Source organism: Callithrix jacchus, chromosome 19 (genome assembly GCF_049354715.1).
Source record: "Callithrix jacchus isolate 240 chromosome 19, calJac240_pri, whole genome shotgun sequence".
Taxonomy (NCBI): domain Eukaryota; kingdom Metazoa; phylum Chordata; class Mammalia; order Primates; family Cebidae; genus Callithrix; species Callithrix jacchus.
This window is the reverse complement of record NC_133520.1, coordinates 37,836,009-37,856,489: the sequence shown is the minus strand read 5'-3', so window position 1 is coordinate 37,856,489 and position 20,481 is coordinate 37,836,009. Positions and strand designations below refer to the sequence as shown.

General features: G+C 36.3%; 1 long non-coding RNA gene across 1 annotated transcript in view; it reads right to left on the bottom strand.

Annotated features, from left to right (window-relative positions):
- Window positions 1–629: 629 nt before the first annotated feature.
- The window catches only part of LOC118149495 (uncharacterized), a 43,617-nt gene continuing 23,765 nt past the window's right edge, over window positions 630–20,481 (bottom strand). The window contains exon 4 of the long non-coding RNA XR_013529635.1: window positions 630–841. This is a non-coding gene — a long non-coding RNA (uncharacterized LOC118149495). The remainder of the gene's footprint in view (window positions 842–20,481) is intronic.

Genomic DNA, 20,481 nt, shown 5'->3' with positions numbered 1-20,481 from the left:
CAATTCATCTAACAGAATGCCTGCAATTAGCTACAAGTTCCAAGGGAATAAAATAAAGTTTTAACTCTTGCTAATGAGAGCCTATTTAATAAGGCTCTGTGGTGTTCAACTTTGCCAAACTCTTAAAAGTTTTTATGTCACAATCCCAGAAGCCTGATTTAATGAGCCCCGCACAGCTTTCTTCCAATTAAGCCCTTTCTTTCTTGTGCTTGGAGCAGAGACACAGTTGCCTGTGATTAGTGGCTTGCTGTCTTTGTTAGCGATCAACCCCATATCCATTGTTGTAAAGGAAAAAAAGATAATTAAAGTTTTGTAGACCTTATCAATGCTTTAAGGGCAGCGGAAGTGCCCTTCAACTTCTATGTACTAACTTTGTTAATTGAAGGATCGAGAATCTTCCATAAACATTTTAGAATATATATATATATATGGTATTATAGTTAAGTCCAACATACCCAATAATGGTTGGGAGTGATTGTGTGGCAACTTCTGAAACCTAGAAAACTGTTGAGATGCTATCATTTCTAGCATTTCTTTGCTTCTTAATATTTTAGTGTACAAGCATTTAAGAATATTATAAATGCTGATCCATTAGACAACCTTTTAGACAATAACTTTATTCATATCTATTGTATTTGTACAAAAGGAGTGAGAGGTAGTAAACCGTTTTTTTCTGAGGTCCTTTTCATCTCCAGTTATTGCTGTAGTATGTTACTTCAATGATACGGATTAGAGTGCTAAGACATTGTAGATTAGTTTAAGTCACGAGGATGATGATCCAAAGACTCAGAAACTCAAGTGGCCGCATTGATTCTTCATAACCACTGCCTTAGATGCCTCCCTGAAGGAAATATACACAGTGATCAATGTACATATTTTTATCTTGTGTTATTTTTTATGGATAAAAATATTTGTACATACTTGTGGGATACATAGGATGTCCTGTTACCTGCATGGAGTGTATACTGATAAAGTCAGGATATTTGGGATGTCTGTCGCCTTTAGTGTTTATCGTTTCCAGGGTTTGAGAATATTGCAAGTTCTCTCTTCTAGCTATTTTGAAATGTATAATGCATTTGTTTTTTGTGGTTGTTGTTGTTTGTTTGTTTTTTGGTTTTTTGTTTTTTTTTTTTGAGATGGAGTTTCGCTGTTGTTACCCAGACTGGAGTGCAATGGCACGATCTCGGCTCACCGCATTGTTTTTAAGCATAATCAGTGTACTCTGATACTGAACATTAGAACTTACTCATTCTATTTAGCTGTGTGCTTGTACCCACACTAATCCACTTCTCTTCTCCTCCTCCTACACACACTCTGCCCAGTCTCTGGTATCTATCATTCTACTTTCTACCTCCTGAGATCAGCTTTTTTAGTTCCCACATATGAGTGAGAATCTGTGATATTTGCAAAAGACCCTTTTAAAACGTCATTATTTTTGTTTGTTTTTATCCAGTCCTCAATGTAGTTGCTTATGGAGCTTTTTTAAAACACTCTGTGTTTAAAAAAAAAAAACCACAGGCGTTTTCGTTTTTTTAAACACCCCGTGTTCCTTCTATGTACTTTCTGCCTAAATCTATGGGGAAGTTCAGCTTTGTATAGTTGTGGCCACAGGAAGGCTCACACGCTAGGAGGAAGCCATCTCCATACAAAACCAAACATAACAAAAATTTTTTGTTTATTTTGAAACTTGCATTTCAAACACTAAGTAACTCAGTTTATCATGTCACAATTCTATTTGTAGTCATACTAAAATAGGTATCTAAGTCTTTTGTCTTACAGAGGACTCTTTAAATATCCTTTAAGTGGTAGCTGAATTTTGATTATCTAACAAGTGCAGTTGAACCTGTCACCCAACATAAAATCTAAGAACTTAACAGCAATTTACATACTGCATGTGGGCTCCCCTTACTTACTCCGTTTCTCTACTTCTACTGCCAGCATTTCCACCATCCTAAACCCAGTGTTGCACAGCCTCTCATTCTCACGTTCATTTAGCTGTTTCTTATCGAAATGCGGATAGTAAACATCTTTTGTTTTGATTGTTAAATGATTCATAAAATTTTAGAAAAGCTATTGTGCAGAAAGTAATCTTCTTGAGCTTACTTTACGGTATTATTAAGATTCATCCAATTTTTTTATTACTCAAACATATTGTAAAATATTCTGTTTTTTGAATACAAGAACAATTATTTATCATATTATTTAGACACAGGAATTTTATATATCTGCCATAAAAACAGACAGTTTGAACTTTTCTTTTTGTGACTCGTAGTATACCTGAAGAGGTTCCTTGGGGTCTATAGAGAGAAATAGAAGACTGGAACTCCATGGAATGTAAAAGTCCAAGGTAAACATAGTGGTGATTTCTTTTCCAAAGTGATGCTCCCAGTTTTCATTCTAATCAGCAATGGTAAACTGTTTGATATTGTTTGAATTTTCCATTTTTTCTGCTGGAATGGGGAAAGAATATCATTCTTGACAGTTATTTCAGAAGTTTGCTGACCATATATGTCTCTTTTTTCTGTGATATAAATGTTTATGCCTTTTTTCTTATTTGTCACATTATATATACATGAAACTGAATCAATTAATATTATTATAGGGATATATTTATTTAGTATACTGTTTCATTTTAGTGTATGACCAGAACGTCCATCTATTCAAGGTATGTATCAGTGAATGAAGTTTTAAATTTTTAATGTGGTCAAATTTGTCAACGATGTCATTTTAGTTATTACTTTATATGACTTGCTTAAGAAATTGATGTCTACTCATGAATATTTGCCCCCAATTTATAACAAACATTTGCTTTGTTTTCAATATGTGTTTTTAATCCATTTGAGGTTGACTGTTGTACATTGTTCAGTAGGAATTAAATTTAATATTTCTTCCTGTGAATAATATTTTCTCAAGAATTCTATTAAAATTAGGTAGATTTACTTTTGTTCAAAAGGTTGTATTATTTTGGGTAGATTAATTGTAATAACAAGTAGTAACAGCAATGTCTAATGTCTTACATTCAAATGTTTACTTCTTGTTTTTGCACCAATATTGGAAGTGTGGACATGCGCTGCTGCTTAGTGCTACTTCAGGGACCTAGGAAGACAGGGTGTCTGCCCTTCCTTGGGACATCTCCATTCAACAGCCACAGTGAAAAACAAAATGTGCAAGAAAGCACCACAGGGAGGGTACCTCTTTCTGCTTCCTTTCTTCCTCCCTTCCTCCCTGTGCCTCTCTTTTTTTTTTCTTTTGCTGAAATACCCATATTTCTTTGAAAAAAATTAAAAATTTTCAAATAGAACACCACATCAAAGAAAAAAAATTAATGAAGTACCATGGATCCAACAAACCTTTTTTCATGTTTATTCACCCAGCAAATCCACATACATTTAATGTTTGTGGATTTTTTTTTCTTTGAGACAGAATCTCACTCTGTTGTTCAGTGCAGTGGTGCAATCTCAGCTCACTGCTACCTCTGCCTCTTGGATTCAAGCAATTCTCCTGCCTCAGCCTCCTGAGTAATTGGGATTATAGGTGTGCACCACCACATTGGGCTAATTTTTGTATTTTTAGTAAAGACATGTCTCACCATGTTGGTCAGGCTGGTCTCAAACTCCTGACCTCATGATTCATCTGCCTCAGCCTCCCAAAGTGCTGGTATTACAGGTGTGAGCCACTGCACCTGGCCACACGTGGATTATTTTAAAGCAAAGTTTAGACATCTTCTCACTTCTTTCTTATGCATAATCTTGAATTGATAGTTTCTTCCTTTATATGTAACCAGAATACCTTATCATACAAATACAATTAACAGTATTTCCACAATGTCATCTACAATGACATCTGTAAACACATTTCTCAATCATCTCACGTCTTTTTTATAATTGACTTATTTGAATGAAGACACCCACATGAAAAAGCTCCCCCTGTTGCAGTTGGTTGGTATGCCAATTGAGGCTTTTAACTATACTTGAATTTCCAGCTGGCACTCTGGGCAGCAGCCACATCCCTTCAGTCTCCATAGAGGGTCACTCTGTCGATGTGTACACAGGCTAGAAGTGCCATAAAATAAAGATCATCCATCGAGAACCCCCCAAACAACCCCCGGTGAAGGTCAAATTCTGTCTCCTCTGTCACCGGCAAGAATGATTCTGAAGAGTGTGTGTTTTATTTACTTTCTCAGAAACGAGCCACAGGAGTAGGTTGCAGTTGCCCTCTCTTGTAGCTTACTTAATAAAACGTACTTTATTAACTTCCTTCCCTTCTCTGTATTAATTCCTTATAAATAAAGACTTTCCTAAAAAAAAAAAAGCTGAGGGATTTCATCAACACCAGACTGTTTTACAAGAAATGCTAGAGAGTTCTTCAACATGAAAAAAAGGTATTAATGAGCAGTAAGGAAACATCTGAAGGTCCAAAATTCTCTGGTAATACTAAGTATTCAGAAAAACACAGACTATTATAATACTGTAATTGTGGTGTGTAAACTATTCATATTTTAAGTAGAAAGATGAAAAGATGAACCAATCAGAAATGAAAACTACAACTTTTCAAGACATAGACAGTACAATAAGATATAAATCAAAACAACAAAAAGTTAAGATATGAAGTTAAGGTGTAGAGGCTTTCTTTTGCAAGTTTCCTTTTTGCTTGCTGCTTCCTTGATTATGAAATCAGGGTTAAGTTGGTCATGAGTTTTAAATAATGGGAGATAAGCTATTACTTGCAAGACTCACAATAATTTGAAATGTAAAAACATACAACAGAAACACACAAAAAAAGCAAAAAAAAAAAAAAAAATTAAAACATGCCACCAGAGAAAATCACCTAAAAGGAAGACAGGAAAAAAGGAAAAGAAGATCACAAAATAACCAGGAAACAATAATAAAATAGCAAGAGTGAGTCCTTAATTATCAATAATAATATTAGGCATAAATGGACTAAAGTCTCCAACCAAAAGACACAGAGTGGCTGAATGAACAACAACAACAACAAAACAAGACTCATGATCTGTTGCCGACAAGAAACACACTTCACCTATAAAGATACACAGAAACTGAAAGCAAAAGGATGGGAAAAGATATTCTATGCTAAGAGAAACAAACAAGCAAAAACAGGAATAACTATACTTAACCCAAACAAGATAAACTTCAAGATAAAAACCAGGAGAAGAAACAAATAATGTCATTATAGAATGATAAAGGGGTCAGTTCAGCAAGAGGATATAACAACTGTAAACACACATGCACCAAACCCTGGAGCATCCAGGGACACAAAACAAATATTAGTGAAGCAAAAGAGATAGACCTCAATATAATAATAGCTGGAGAATCCAATACCCAACCTTCAGCACTGGTCAGATTTTTCCACACGGAAAAAACTTTGGACTTACTCTACACTATAGACAATGGATCTAACAGATATTTATAGAATATTTTATTCAGTACCATGCTGTTCTGATTACTGCAGCCTTGTAGTATAGTTTGAAGTTCGATAGTGTGATGCCTCCCAGTGTGTTCTTTTTGCTTGGAATTGACTTGGCTATACAGGCTCTCTTTTGGCTACATATGAAGTTTAAGTTTTTTTTTTTCCAGTTCTGTGAAGAAGGTCATTGGTAGCTTGATGGGGATAGCATTGAATCTGTAAATTACTTTGCGCAGTATGGCCATTTTCACGATATTGATTCTTCCTAACCATGAACATGGAATGTTTCTCCATCTGTTTGTGTCTTTTTTTATTTTGTTGAGCAGTGGTTTGTAGTTCTCCTTGAAGAGGTCCTTTACGTTCCTTGTTAGTTGTATTCCTAGGTATTTTATTGTCTTTGTAGCAATTGTGAATGGCAGTTCGTTCTTGATTTGACTCTTTTTAAGTCTGTTATTGGTGTATAGGAATGCATGTGATTTTTGCACATTGATTTTGTATCCTGAGACTTTGCTGAAGTTGCTTATCCTTTTCAGGAGATTTTGGGCTGAGACGGTGGGGTCTTCTAGATATACAATCATGTCGTCTGCAAATAGAGACAATTTGGCTTCCCCCTTTCCTATTTGTGGAACAGAACAGAGGCCTCAGAGGCAACACAACATATCTACAACCATCCGATCTTTGACAAACCTGACAAAAACAAGCAATGGGGAAAGGATTCCCTGTTTAGTAAATGGTGTTGGGAAACTGGCTAGCTATGTGCAGAAAGCAGAAACTGGACCCCTTCCTGACACCTTACACTAAAATTAACTCCAGATGGATTAAAGACTTAAACATAAAACCTAACACCATAAAAACCCTAGAAGAAAATCTAGGCAAAACCATTCAGGACATAGGCGTAGGCAAGGACTTCATGACCAAAACACCAAAAGCACTGGCAACAAAAGCGAAAATAGACAAATGGGACCTAATCAAACTCCACAGCTTCTGCACAGCAAAATAAACAGTCATTAGAGTGAATCAGCAACCAACAGAATGGGAAAAAATTTTTGCAGTCTACCCATCTGACAAAGGGCTGATATTCAGAATTTACAAATAACTAAAACAGATTTACAAGAAAAAGAACAAACAAGCTCATTCGAAAGTGGGCAAAGGATATGAACAGACACTTTACAAAAGAAGACATATATGAAGCCAACAAACATATGAAAAAATGCTCATCATCACTGGTCATTAGAGAAATGCAAATCAAAACTACATTGAGATACCATCTCAACAGTTAGAATTGTGATCATTAAAAAATCTGGAGACAACAGATGCTGGAGAGGATGTGGAGAAATAGGAACACTTTGACACTGTTGGTGGGAGTGTAAATTAGTTCAACCATTGTGGAAGACAGTGTGGCGATTCCTCAAGGACCTAGAAATAGAAATTCCATTTGACCCAGCAATCCCATTACTGGGTATATATCCAAAGGACTATAAATCGTTCTTTTATAAGGACACATGCACACGAATGTTCATTGCAGCACTGTTTACAATAGCAAAGACCTGGAACCAACCCAAATGCCCATCGATGATAGACTGGACAGGGAAAATGTGGCACATATACACCATGGAATATTATGCAGCCATCAAAAATGATGAGTTCGTGTCGTTTGTAGGGACATGGATGAACCTGGAGATTATCATTCTCAGCAAACTGACACAAGAACAGAAAATGAAATACTGCATTTCAGCCGATGTGACAGAGTCAGAATCTGTCTCAAAAAAACAACCAAACAAAAAAACTTATCCAGAAGGCTGAAACTAGGCTGTTCTCTCTGGTTATACATAAAAATTAAATGAAAAGGGATTAAAAACCTAAATCTAAGACCTCAAACTATAAAACTACTGAAAGAACACATTGGGGAAACTCAGGGACATTGGCCTGGGCAAAACTTTCTAGAACAATGCCTCACAAGCACAGGCAACCGAGCAAAAACGGACAAATGAAGTCACATCAATTTAAAAAGCTTCTGCATAGCATAGGAAACAATAAAGCAAAGAGACAAACCACAGAGTGAAAGAAAAAATAACTTGCAAACTGCTCATCTGACAAGGGATTAATAACCAGAATATATAAGGAACTCAAACAACTCTACAGGAAAAAAAATATTAATCCAATTTATAAGTAGGCCAAAGATTTAAATGGACATTGCTCAAAAGGAGACATACAAATGACAAACAGGTATATGAAAAGTTGCTCAACATGTTAATCACAGGAGAAATGTGCATTAAAACTACAGTGAGATATCATCTCGCCCCAGCTAAAAGAGCTTTTATATAAAAGACAAGCAGTAACAAATTATGCCAGAATGTGGAGAAAAGGGAACTCTCCTACACTATTGGTAGGAATGTAAAGGAATACAACCACTATAAAGTACAGTTCGGAGGTTCCTCAAAAAACTGAAAATAGTTACCATATGATCCAGTACTTCTACTGTTGGGCAGACACCCACAAGAAAGGGAATCAGTATACTGAAGACATTTCTGCACTCCATGTTTATTGCAGCAGGGTTCACAATAACTAAGATTTGCAAGCCAGCTGTCTACCAACAGACGAATGGTAAAGAAAATATGGTACACACAATGAAGTATTATCCAGCCATGAAAAATAATGAGATCCTGTCATTTGAAGAAAATGTGGTACACACAATGAAGTATTATCCAGCCATAAAAATAATGAGATCCTGTCATTTGAAGAAAATGTGGTACATACAATGAAGTATTATCCAGCCATAAAAAGTAATGAGATCCTGTCATTTGAAACAACATGGACTGAACTGGAGGTTATTATATAAAATGAAATAGGCCAGGTGCAGAGAGACAGACTTCAAACAGTCTCCCTTATTGGTGGGAGTTAAAAAAACAATTGAGTTCATGGAGATAGAGAGTAGAAGGATGGTTACCAGAGGCTGAGAAGGGTAGTGGGGGTGGGGATCAGGGAGAATAAGTGGGGATGGTTAATGGGTACAAAATATAGTTGGAAAGCATTAACATCTTAGTATTTTTATTTATTTATTTATTTATTTATTTATTTTTGAGACGGAGTTTTGCTCTTGTTACCCAGGCTGGAGTGCAATGGCGCGATCTCAGCTCACCGCAACCTCTGCCTCCTGGGTTCAGGCAATTCTCCTGCCTCAGCCTCCCGAGTAGCTGGGACTACAGGCACACGCCACCATGCCCAGCTAATTTTTTGTATTTTTAGTAGAGACAGGGTTTCACCATGTTGACCAGGATGGTCTCGATCTCTTGACCTCGTGATCCACCTGCCTCGGCCTCCCAAAGTGCTGGGATTACAGGCTTGAGCCACCTCCCCCGGCCATATCTTAGTATTTAATAGCACAACAGGGTGACTATAGCCAACGATAACAGTGCCTTTAAACATAACTAAAAGTATAATTGGATTATTTGAATCATAAAGGACAAATGCTTGAGATGATGGAAACTCCGTTTATCTGGTGCGATTATTATGCATTGCATGCATCAGAACATCTCACATACCTCATAAATATATACACCTACTATGTACTCACGAAAAGCAAAAATTAAAAACGAAAAGGTCTAAAGTTTTTAATGTGGTTAGCATGATTTTACTCCCGAATTTTTGTGACTTTATTTGAAATTATCCCATGGGAACATACAATAAATGCCACACAACATCATTTCCCGATAACAATATCTATAATGCTGTAGATTCTAACAATCGCATGGTCCAAGTTTCAGAGTTGCTGACACTGCATCCTGCATTGCAGTGAATCCTCTTTCTCTTAATCAAGTTAATCAAAGTCAGTATCTTTTTGTGTAACCCACTATATAGATAAAAATAATTTACCAGGCATGGAATATGCTGCCTTCAAAACCCAAAAAGGTATACCAACTGTTAGCTATCATCTATCTATCTATCTATCTATCTATCTATCTATCTATCTATCATCTATCTATCATGTATCTGTCTTTTGATGAGAGGGCAAGATGCAGTAATCTTTCCTTTACTTTGGATATCCCATGAAACCTTGGGTGGCATGCCACTTTCTACAATCTTTATTTTTGTGGAAGACTGCTGATATTGGTAAGGCATATCTTCCACCATGGGATAACAAATGTATTACAATGTTTACAATGTGCTAGCTATTTCTATTCACTCAGTCCAATTAGCATATCATCATCTAAATTGAGTATGTTATTTTTTTTCCTGTGGCATGTCCAGGTAGCTTGGATTTCTTTCACTTATATTATGACAGAGGACAAGTGGATAAGCATGGACCTAGGGATCACAGGTACAAGATGGCTGATCCTTATGAATGTGAGTTGTTTTTGATATTCTTTCCTGAAAGCGACAGAAAAGAGCCCATTTACCAAATCAACAGTAGGTGCATAAGACCATCTTAATTTGCCATAGAAAAGATACTGAGCCTAACATAGGAACTTCTACTTACTGGAGTTTCAGAAATTATGTGGGTTTTGAATAGGTTAAAGTAATAATAAATTAACAGAAATACAATGGAAACCACCATCTCTTAGTCTCCTAGATAAACATACTTCAAAAGAAATATAACATGCCACCTAGGTAATTTAAAAAATACTAGTGACCACACTTTTTAAATTTAAAACGAAATGTTAAATTACTATTTTAAATGATTTCATCTTTTACATACAGGGGGTACTTGTGCACGTTTGTTACATGGGTATATGGCATCATGCTGAGGTTTGGGGTATAGATCCCGTCACCCAGGTGGTGGACAAAGTATCCAATAGGTAGCTTTGCAAACCACACTCCTTCCCCATCTGGTAGTCCATACAGTCTAAAATCCCATCTTTACATCCTTGAGTACCCAAAGTTTAGATCCCACTTATAAGTGAGAGTATGCAGTGTTTGGTTTTGGTTACTGCATTAATTTACTGAACGATGGCCTCCAGTTGCATCCATGTGGCTGGAAAGGACATGATTTTGTTCTTTTTATGGCTACATAGTACTCCATGGTGCATGTAATACATTTTGTTTATCCCATCCAGCACCGATCTGGCACTTAGGTTGATTCTTTGCTATTGTGAATAGCACTGCAATAAACATATGAGTACAATTATGTCTTTTTGGTGGAATGATTTATTTTCTTTTGGATGCATACTCAGTAATAGCATTCTGGGGTCAAATAGTCGCCCTGTTTTAAATTCTTTGAGAACTCTCCAACTGCTTTCCACAGAGGCTGAACTATAATTTACGTTCTCACCAACAGTGTGTGAGTGTTCCTTTTCTCCACAGCTTCACCAGTGTTTGCTATCATTTGACTTTATTGCCATTCCGAGGACTGGTATGAGATGGTCCCTCACTGAGGTTTTGATTTGCATTTCTCTGATACTGAATGATGATGACCATTTTTTCATATGTTTGTGGATGCTTGTATGGCCTTCTTTTGAGAAATGTCTGGTCATGTGCTTTGCCCACTTTTTTTTAATGGGGTTGTTTGTGTTTTGCTTGTTGACTTAAATTTTTTATACAATCTGAATGTTAGACCTTTGTTGGAGGCACAGTTTGCTAATATCTTCTCCCATTCTGTAGACTGTCTGTTTACTCTGCTGACAATTTCTTTTGCTGTGAAGAAGCTCTTATTTAATTAGATCGAAATTGTCAAATTTTTGTTGCAAATGTTTTTGGGAATTTAGCCGAAAATTATTTGCCAAGGCTGATGTCAAGAATGGCATTTGCTAAGTTTTCTTCTAGGATTTTCTTACATTTAAGTCTTGAGTTAACTTTTGTATGTGCTGGAAGGTAGACTCCCTGCTGTGGCCTCTGCCTGAAGGAGGGCTGTAGCCCGGAACATGTATCAGAAGAAATGCAGGCAAGGTGCGCGTAATTGAAGGGGCCTCCTCCAAGGCTCAGGAGTGTCCTGCTGGCCTGCGAATGCCAGGAAATAAACAGCCAAGTGGGGAAGTAAGAGCCTCTCTACAGGCGTTACTTTTACCGCCATCTACTGGATTACGGGCCAAACTTCAACACTGAAAATCAAATTAATTTTAATAATAATCAAACTAATATATCCAAAACATTGTTTCAGCAGGTGATCAACCTTAAAAATTAATAATAATATAGTTTGCATTTTACCCATAAAGTCTTTAAAATAAAGCATTTATTTTACATTTTCAGCTCATAATTCAGACACTAATTTGTTTTTCAAAAATACTTGGTCTGCATTTAAATTTAATAAAATTTAATGGAAAACTTGGATTCACACACACAAAAAAGAAAACTTAGATTCATATATGCACAATGTCCCAAATATACCCAAAAGATTTTTCATCACTAAATTGAGTAAACAATATAACTTCTTTCAACTCGGTATCACTAACATCAAATTCAATAATTTAACATATAAATCGAAAAGTAACTTTAAATTCATCAATATCAACAGTGTTTTCAAATGTTTCTTGTAGATTTTGCAATTTACATAATTGCATGTTAAAATTATTTTTTCTGAATATTATGTGTAAAGTCATAAAATGTGCAAAATCATTATTGATTCATATCATAAAATGTTTCCATTTCAACTTCAACTTTCACACCTCTCTAAGTAGATCACAAATAAGTCCTTCTTTCCTGGTTGCTTTATATTTACCAGTGTCACATAAGGTGTAATGTTGCTGATAAAATATAAATCGTACTGCTATTTGTTATCATGATTATTGAAATGTTTGCTATATATTTTGATTAAAGAAGATCTTTGGGAGGCCAAGGCAGGCAGGTCATGAGGTCAGGAGATCAAGACCATCCTAACACGGTAAAACCCGGCCTCTACTAAAAATACAAAAAATTATCCCATCGTAATGGCACACCCCTGCAGTCCCAGCTACTCAGAAGGCTGAGGCAGGAGAATCGCTTGAACCTGGGAGGTGGAGGTTTCAGTGAGCGAAGATCGCACCACTGCATTCCAGCCTGGGCCACAGAGTAAGACTCCATCTCAAAAAAAAAAAAAGAAGGTCTTGAGTGGGAGTAAAAGTACAGTAAATCTTTGTAAAACTCCTTCTGTCTCAACCAGTGAATACTGACTGGCAAAAGGTGTGTCATTAAATTCACTGTTCTGTATTATAAAATTTAATTGATTGAATTAATAAAATTGAATTCATTTGTGAAGAATCAGCATTTACAAGTATAAATGGAATCAATTTAACAACTGTACCCACGACGCATAGATTCTGCTTCCAAAACTGAGCATAAACACTTCCAGTGTATATTACAGAGTGGAATGAAACACTTACGGACATATTATTATCTTGTTTTAAAATCCCAAAAAATCTAAATTTTTGACTTGATGTAGATAGGGCAACATTTGCTATGATAAAAACTACTTTTCATATTTAACAGAAATTATTTTTGACGGATAAAATTGGCATTTGTTTTAATTTTTAAACTTTGCCAGCACATTTTTAAATTAAAAAAACATTTGATTATGCTAGAGTGGGTTTCTCTAATTCAATATGACTCAAATTCTGATAAAAGCATGCCCATGTGAAGACGGAGACACTGGGGATGCCAGGTAAAGGGGGAGGCAGGGATTGGGGATGCCATGTAATGGGGGAGGCAGGGATTGGGAGGCCAGGTAACGGGGGAGGCAGGGATTGGGGAGGCCAGGTAATGGGGGAGGCAGGGATTGGGGATGCCATTTAATGGGGGAGGCAGGGATTGGGGAGGCCATGTAATGGGGGAGGCAGGGATTGGGGAGGCCAGGTAACAGGGGAGGCAGGGATTGGGGAGGCCAGGTAACGGGGGAGGCAGGGATTGGGGAGGCCAGGTAACGGGGGAGGCAGGGATTGGGGAGGCCAGGTAACGGGGGAGGCAGGGATTGGGGAGGCCAGGTAACGGGGGAGGCAGGGATTGGGGAGGCCATGTAATGGGGGAGGCAGGGATTGGGGAGGCCAGGTAGCAGGGGAGGCAGGGATTGGGGTGATGCATCTACAGACCCAGAAATGCCAAACCTGTTAGTTATCATAAGAACCCAGGACCGAGAAACGGGACAGATTCATCCTCTTAGAGCCCTCATAAGTAGCCGACCCTGCTGACATCTTGATTTCAGTTTTCTAGCCTTCAGAACTGTGAGACACTACATTTCTGTTGTTTTAGGTAACCAGTTTGCGATACCCTGTATTGGCATTCCTAGGAAACTAAAACACTCAATATCTCCTCTAGAGAATTAATGCAAAGAAAAACAGAAAATCAGAAAAGCATGAAATATAACCTTTCAAACAACACTTACGAAGCCTGGCTATGTGTGGCGCACTGTGGCTACCACGGATGTCAAAACAATGAAAGCCCCTGTCCATACAGGTCACAGAGCCTGCGATCAGCTGATGACATAGAAACCACGTTATGTTATAAGATAATAAATGCTTTGAGAAAAGTGAGTTAAAGAAGGGTGTTAGAATTGCACTAGTGTGTTCGGCTTTGAGTAGTCAAGGGAAACCTCACACTTCCAGTGGCATTTGGCAAAGTCTCTGAAACAGTTAGAGACCAGATCACAGGAAAGGGTTATTCATACCTGAATTCCACAAAATGAAATGCAATAAATAGGACATACACAGAAAAAATAGAAATGTGCATATGATTTTGAGAACATAGGGTTTTTAACTTTAGAGTTAGGTTTCTCGTATGTTGTGGTATTTAGATTTTATTGTATGAGATAATTATAAATGTATGAGCAAAGCCAATATGTGAAGGGAGATTATTCCAGACGGTAAAAATGGATGTCATAGGCAGAAAGAGAAGCCTGGTGAGCAGACTGATTAGACGAAAATGCACTTTTTCTCATTTATCCATGTATCACATTTTTATGAAGAGACTAAAAACAACAAGAGCAAGGAAAGCTGAATAATCCAGGAACAGCAAGAGAGTTAGAAGAAATCTGCAGAGGAGATGGAAACTGGAATTTGGCCTCATGGGTTGAAATACAGTTTTTTATATAGGGAGATTGTAAAGTGTATCTTTTTGAGTTTTATTTGTTTATATAAATTATGAATAATATTGTGGGTAAGAAAGAAAAAATACTCAAAAGTAGTGTTAAATTTTAATTCAAGAACAACCGTGACCTGGGAATACCAAAAAATGTGTCTTCAGGGCTGGGAAGATACAGAAGAAATCTCCTTATGTGACTTTCATGAGATTAGAATTGCAATCTCTAATAAAAGAAAAACAATCTTTTTTGTCAATCAGCCTGAAGAGAGAAACAAGCTTCAGCTTTACTCCATTCTGGTTTTAAAAGAAATAGTTATCAAGAAGTTGGATAAACCTGATGATTGGTAGCTCAGATCCTGCTTTAGTCAATGTCTTGAGTATGAGAAATGGGCGTCTCTGGAATCTTCATTTCGGGGTTTCCTACCACAAGGTTCCCTTGCGTTGTCCTCAGGAGGAGGCGGGCTTCTAAAGTCAATAAGCGGGAAAGACTATGTTGCCTCCGTCATTTCCAGTGCTTATGAGCTGAATTCACTTTAAGAAAATAACTCATCTCCATTTACCTTATGGAACCACCTGTTCTGAACATCATACCATAGCTTTCTGTTACCTTGAACTTGTTAACTGTTATAATACATTAATTTATCCAAACAAAACTGTGTTACCTCAAAGCTCCACCGTAATTGTTCTTTAATTCTGTCTGCAATAGCACTCCAAGAACAAAGCTGTCTCGTCAAGTTAGCGTGCACCAGTCGTGCTTTTTACGTTGGCCAAGTCTTCTTTACATTCGAGAGTCATTCCTTCCCAGTCACTAAATTGGCATAAAATGTTAAATAATTCTGCTCAATCATTTAGACATGTCTACCACGTTTTAAACTCCACTGGATGATGAGGCATTAAAACAAAATTGAATGACAAATGTAAATCTACAAATCCCTCTGAGTTTTCTCAGTTACATTAGTTCAGGCAGAACGTGTATAAAGACACACTTATTTTGTTTGGTATTTTTTACCTCCCTTCATTGCTTCAAAATTCCCTTCATAACCATGTACTAAAATTGTCTTCATTGAGTTTGTCTTGTCACAGAGAATGTGGCAATGTATATCGCAATTTGTAACCATTTATGTCATAAAATTGAAAACATTGAGCACTAGATTGCCGTGTATCTTCAATATTAAGATCCATGTGAACATTTATTCAATAAAGTTCTATAAAGAGAAATAATGTGTTACTTTTTTAAGAGAAAATTAAATATTTAATTTCTTCAGAATTGGGTCTCATATATACATATATGACAGATTGCTTTTACTTTCAGGCACTAGGAATATGAGACCCAATTCCGAAGCTCAGTGTAAGTTATCCAGGATATAAACAATCTGAAAATGCGGTAATGATAAAACTGGGATTCCAAGAGAGGTATTCATATGTAGTCTTATAAAAACGGATCTGTGCTGAAATATTTTTGCAACTCCAAATTATGCAGGACTATTCACTGCCAAACAAAACAGAACATTTTGAGATGCAGCATTGTACCAGGAGGAATATAAGAAGAAGCGTTGTCAGAATGGATCTGAAATTATGACATCTTATTTTTAATTGTTTTAGAATCTCTATTGACATCTGAAAAGTATTCCTATAATGAGGTACAGCATTTTAAACTCTGGATTAGACACTGCCTACCAAGTATTTTTCTCCTTAATTGTAATATCATGCTTCCATTTTTAGTGATCTAATCTACATTGTTTGTTTTGTAACTCTACCATTTTATAAAAGATGGTGCATATATTTAGTTTTTAAAGCGTCTTTTGACGTATTAACCTTATCACACCTGGAAGTGGAGTGTCAGACTTCATCACACTGTGGTACTGTGCGCGTGCCCAGAGCAATAGCAACAGAGAAACCATTAAAACGATGTTCAAAAATTGAGAAGTCACCGAGTCAGATGATGGAAAAGAGACACTGAGTGGCCAGAATTTGATCAAAAAAGGATTAAGTATTATGTGTCAGACAGCACATGTGACCCACTGTGTAACCCACTGGGGTTGCTGAACTGACTTTACTCTTGTAATAGGAATGACCAGGAAACAAAACAACGCATCTCTCACATTAGCAATAATGAGCCTAGCAACTTTATTTGTAATATAAAAATGCAACCTGCATGTGCACCGACAATGGAATTAATTTTATTTATTTTTATTTTTATTTTATTTTTTTGAGATGGAGTTTCGCTCTTGTTACCCAGGCTGGAGTGCAATGGCGCGATCTCGGCTCACCGCAACCTCCGCCTCCTGGGTTCAGGCAATTCTCCTGCCTCAGCTCCTGAGTAGCTGGGATTGCAGGCACGTGTCACCATGTCCAGCTAATTTTTGTATTTTTAGTAGAGATGGGTTTCACCATGTTGACCAGGATGGTCTCGATCTCTTGACCTTGTGATCCACCCGCCTCGGCCTCCCAAAGTGCTGGGATTACAGGCGTTAGCAACCGCGCCCGGCCGACAATGGAATTTATAACCATAGCTACAGGAAGCAGCAGTGAAGAGTCTCCAAAATAGAATGCTGAATTAACAAAGTAGATCTCAGGGAACAGCTTCATGAATCTTATTATGAGAAATTAAAACATACATATAAAAACCATTTGTGAAGCACAATACTGGAATAATGATTACGTACAAAATGGGCCTGAAAGGTTATATAATCAGAAAGAGTTAAACTGTTTTTCAGAAGCACTGGGAACATTTTAAAGCATTTTACAAAATGCATATCTAACATTTTTTAAAATAAACTTTTTGTATATTTGAAGTTTAATAAAACATTTAAATAATATCCGTAAATGTCTTAGAAGGGCACGTGACCACTATAAAGCATTCCTTAACACAGGTTGAGGATTCCTTATCCAACATTCTTGGGCCTAGATATGTTGCAGATTTCAGATGTTTTTCAGACTTTAGAATATCTGCATGTATATGATGAGATATTTTTGGAATAGAATCCAAATGTACAGAAAAAATTAATTTATGTTCTGTATACCTTATACAAATAGCCTGAAGGCAATTTTATGCAATATTTTAAAACAATTTTGTGTATGGGAGAAAGTTTGTGTACACTGAACCATCAGGAAGGAAAAGCATAACAATCTCATGGCAGCATTAAAAAGATTCAGATTTTGAAGGGTTTTGGATATTAGATATTGGTTTAGGGAGTATCATCCTACATGAGCTACAATTATTAAAAGAGAAGAGAATGTGGCTAAAACTTTCAAATCATCGGTTATGTTCTATCTGCTACTCTCCTCTGACTCCTATTCACTATAAATTTCTTTTTCAAATCTGGAATACTAGTACATCAAAAACCAAAATAATGGATTTAATCCAATCTTGCACGTTCATAACTGGGCCAGGTAATCACTCCTTCTGCCTCAAGTTGTACTACATTTCTCAAGGTAATATTGTACGATAAAATAGAATAGTACTTGTAAAATTCTTAGCACAAAAATTACTTAACAGACTAAATCAATAACCTTCATGTTCAGCGTAATTCTGGCATTAATTATACACAGTCTTGCTTGGGTTTGGTTAACTTACCTCTTAGTACTGATCTGAATAGTGCGTATTTTCAGTGAGATTGCAGGTTCCAGGAAAAGCAAAAATATAGAGATATCCTAAATATTTTTATATTTCCATCGTCAGAAAAAAAATGCAACTAACGTACAATTGGAATACTGTTATTGACAAATGAATGAAAAGACAAAATCTTAAATTTTTAGCTCTTGGGGAATCCATTCCCTTGTCTTTAATTATAAAAGTTTGTTTTAACTTCTATTTCCTCTCCTAGGACATGAAGCCAAATTAGCTCTCTTTTCTTGAAAGTTCTACAAAGATAACGATGCCTCCTTCCTTGTAGATCAGTGTGAACTTTCTGAAACTTCTCCCTCTCTCTCATGTAATGAGGAAAAAAACACCGAGTGCTTTCTTTGTAACTGGCACTGTGGCTAAAAAATGTTTGTAATCTCACATCACACCTATAGCCATTGTGTATGTCAGATACGCTTATTCGACAGATGTATGTATTATTACATATTATCTTTAATTCGATTGTTATTTTTTACATTATAAAACAGTTTTTTACATTAAGAAGCTTGTCAGATACCCTCATTAAACAGATGTACACATTATTATATATTATCCTTAATTATATTGTCTTTCTTTTCAGATTATGAAACCAAGTTTTTTACATTAAGAAGCCTAAGTAAATTGCCTAAAGTTGCAGATCTAGAGACTGGCAGTCAGGGCGTTTCAGGGCTAATACTGTTCCTCATCTACGGCCATCTTCACTCTTCCTTCTGCTCCATCGTCAGAGCAAGATATGCTTGGGAAGAATTGGCTTTTTTTTAACATCTTGAGGTTCCCTTCATAATTCTAATTCTATTTGTATGTTCCTTAATATGTTTTATATCCCTTAAAAGTACTGTATATGTTTTCTTTAAAAGTTATTATAAAATAGAAATGTTTATGGGTATTTTATATTTTGTTGCTCTAGTGTATGGATTATTATTTCTATTACTCCTTCTATTTGTTTTTGTTAAGATGTAGAAATCTCTTAATTGTTGCTTATAGACCTTAAATCGAAGAATACTATTTTTATTTTTGTATTCCTTGTTGCAGAGGAAAAGTATTACATACAATGGATGAAACAACTGTATCCCTTTCCAATTTTATCTGTTTTTCTTTGCATCATTTGATTAAAATATATATAGTTAGAATGTTGAAGAATAATATTATGGAGCACCTGAGCCTTTAGCAATATAGCTCATCATTAGTTATAGTGTTTGCTTGAAGTTTTGTTAGTTATATTCAACACATTAGCAAAACCCCATTTTATTTCTTTTGCCAATTGTTTGTTCAATAAATTTTCACTGAATTATATTGAATGATATCCTGCTTTTCCTGAGATAATTGTATTGTTTTCCACAAATCGTTCATAGCCTGAATTGCAATGATAGCTACTTTGTAGCTTTAGAAATATTTCAGTAGAAGATAATGCATAAAACAAATTAGCCGCCAATGTACTCATCACCAGCTTCAAATAAAACATACACAGGCCAGGCACAGTGGCTCACACCTGTAATCTCAGCACTTTGGGGGGCTGAGGCAGGTGGATCACTTGAGGTCAGGGTTCAAGACTAGCCTGGCCAATATGGTGAAACCCCATCTCAACTGAAAACACAAAAATTAGCTGGGCATGGTGGCTCAGGCCTGTAGTCCCAGATACAGCTACTTGGGAGGCAAAGGCAGGAAATCACTTGAACTTAACAGTGGAGGTTGCAGTGAGCTGAGATTGTGTCACTGCACTCCAGCCTAAGTGACAGAGCAAGACTCCACCTTGAAAATAAAACATAACATATAAAAATAAAATAAAATAATAAATACAATATTACAGATTAATAGAAGTCTGTGTGCACATAACCCAAATGTATGTTCTTTGCTCTTTGCCTCTAGAGATAACAGACGCTTCCATTTTTTTGTTACTCTCACCTTTTTCTTTGTGTATTTTTAGAAGTAAATGTTTTATTCTTCCAACTAAATTGCAGGATTCAAAAGAAAATGAGTTACTGGGAACAAAAACGCAGCAATAAACATTTGTTTTAGTGGCTAATATCCAGAATCTACAAACAACTTAAATAAATTTACAAAGGAACAAACAAAAAACCCCATCAAAAAGTGAGCAAAGGATATGAACAGACACTTCTGTTTATATTTCTGTTCATTTGAGTATATACAAAGGATTACAAATCATTCTATTATAAAGACACATGCAAACATATGTTCACTGAGGCACCGTTTACAATAGCAAAGACTTGGAACCAATCCAAATGCCCATCCATGATAGACTAGATAAAGAAAATGTGGCACATGTACACCGTGGAATACTATGCAGCCATAAAAAAGATGAGTTCATGTCCTTTTCAGGGTCATGGATAAAGCTGGAAATCATCATTCTCAGCAAACTGACACAAAACAGAAAACCAGACACCACATGTTCTCACTCATAAGTGGGTATTGAACAATGAGAACACATGGAC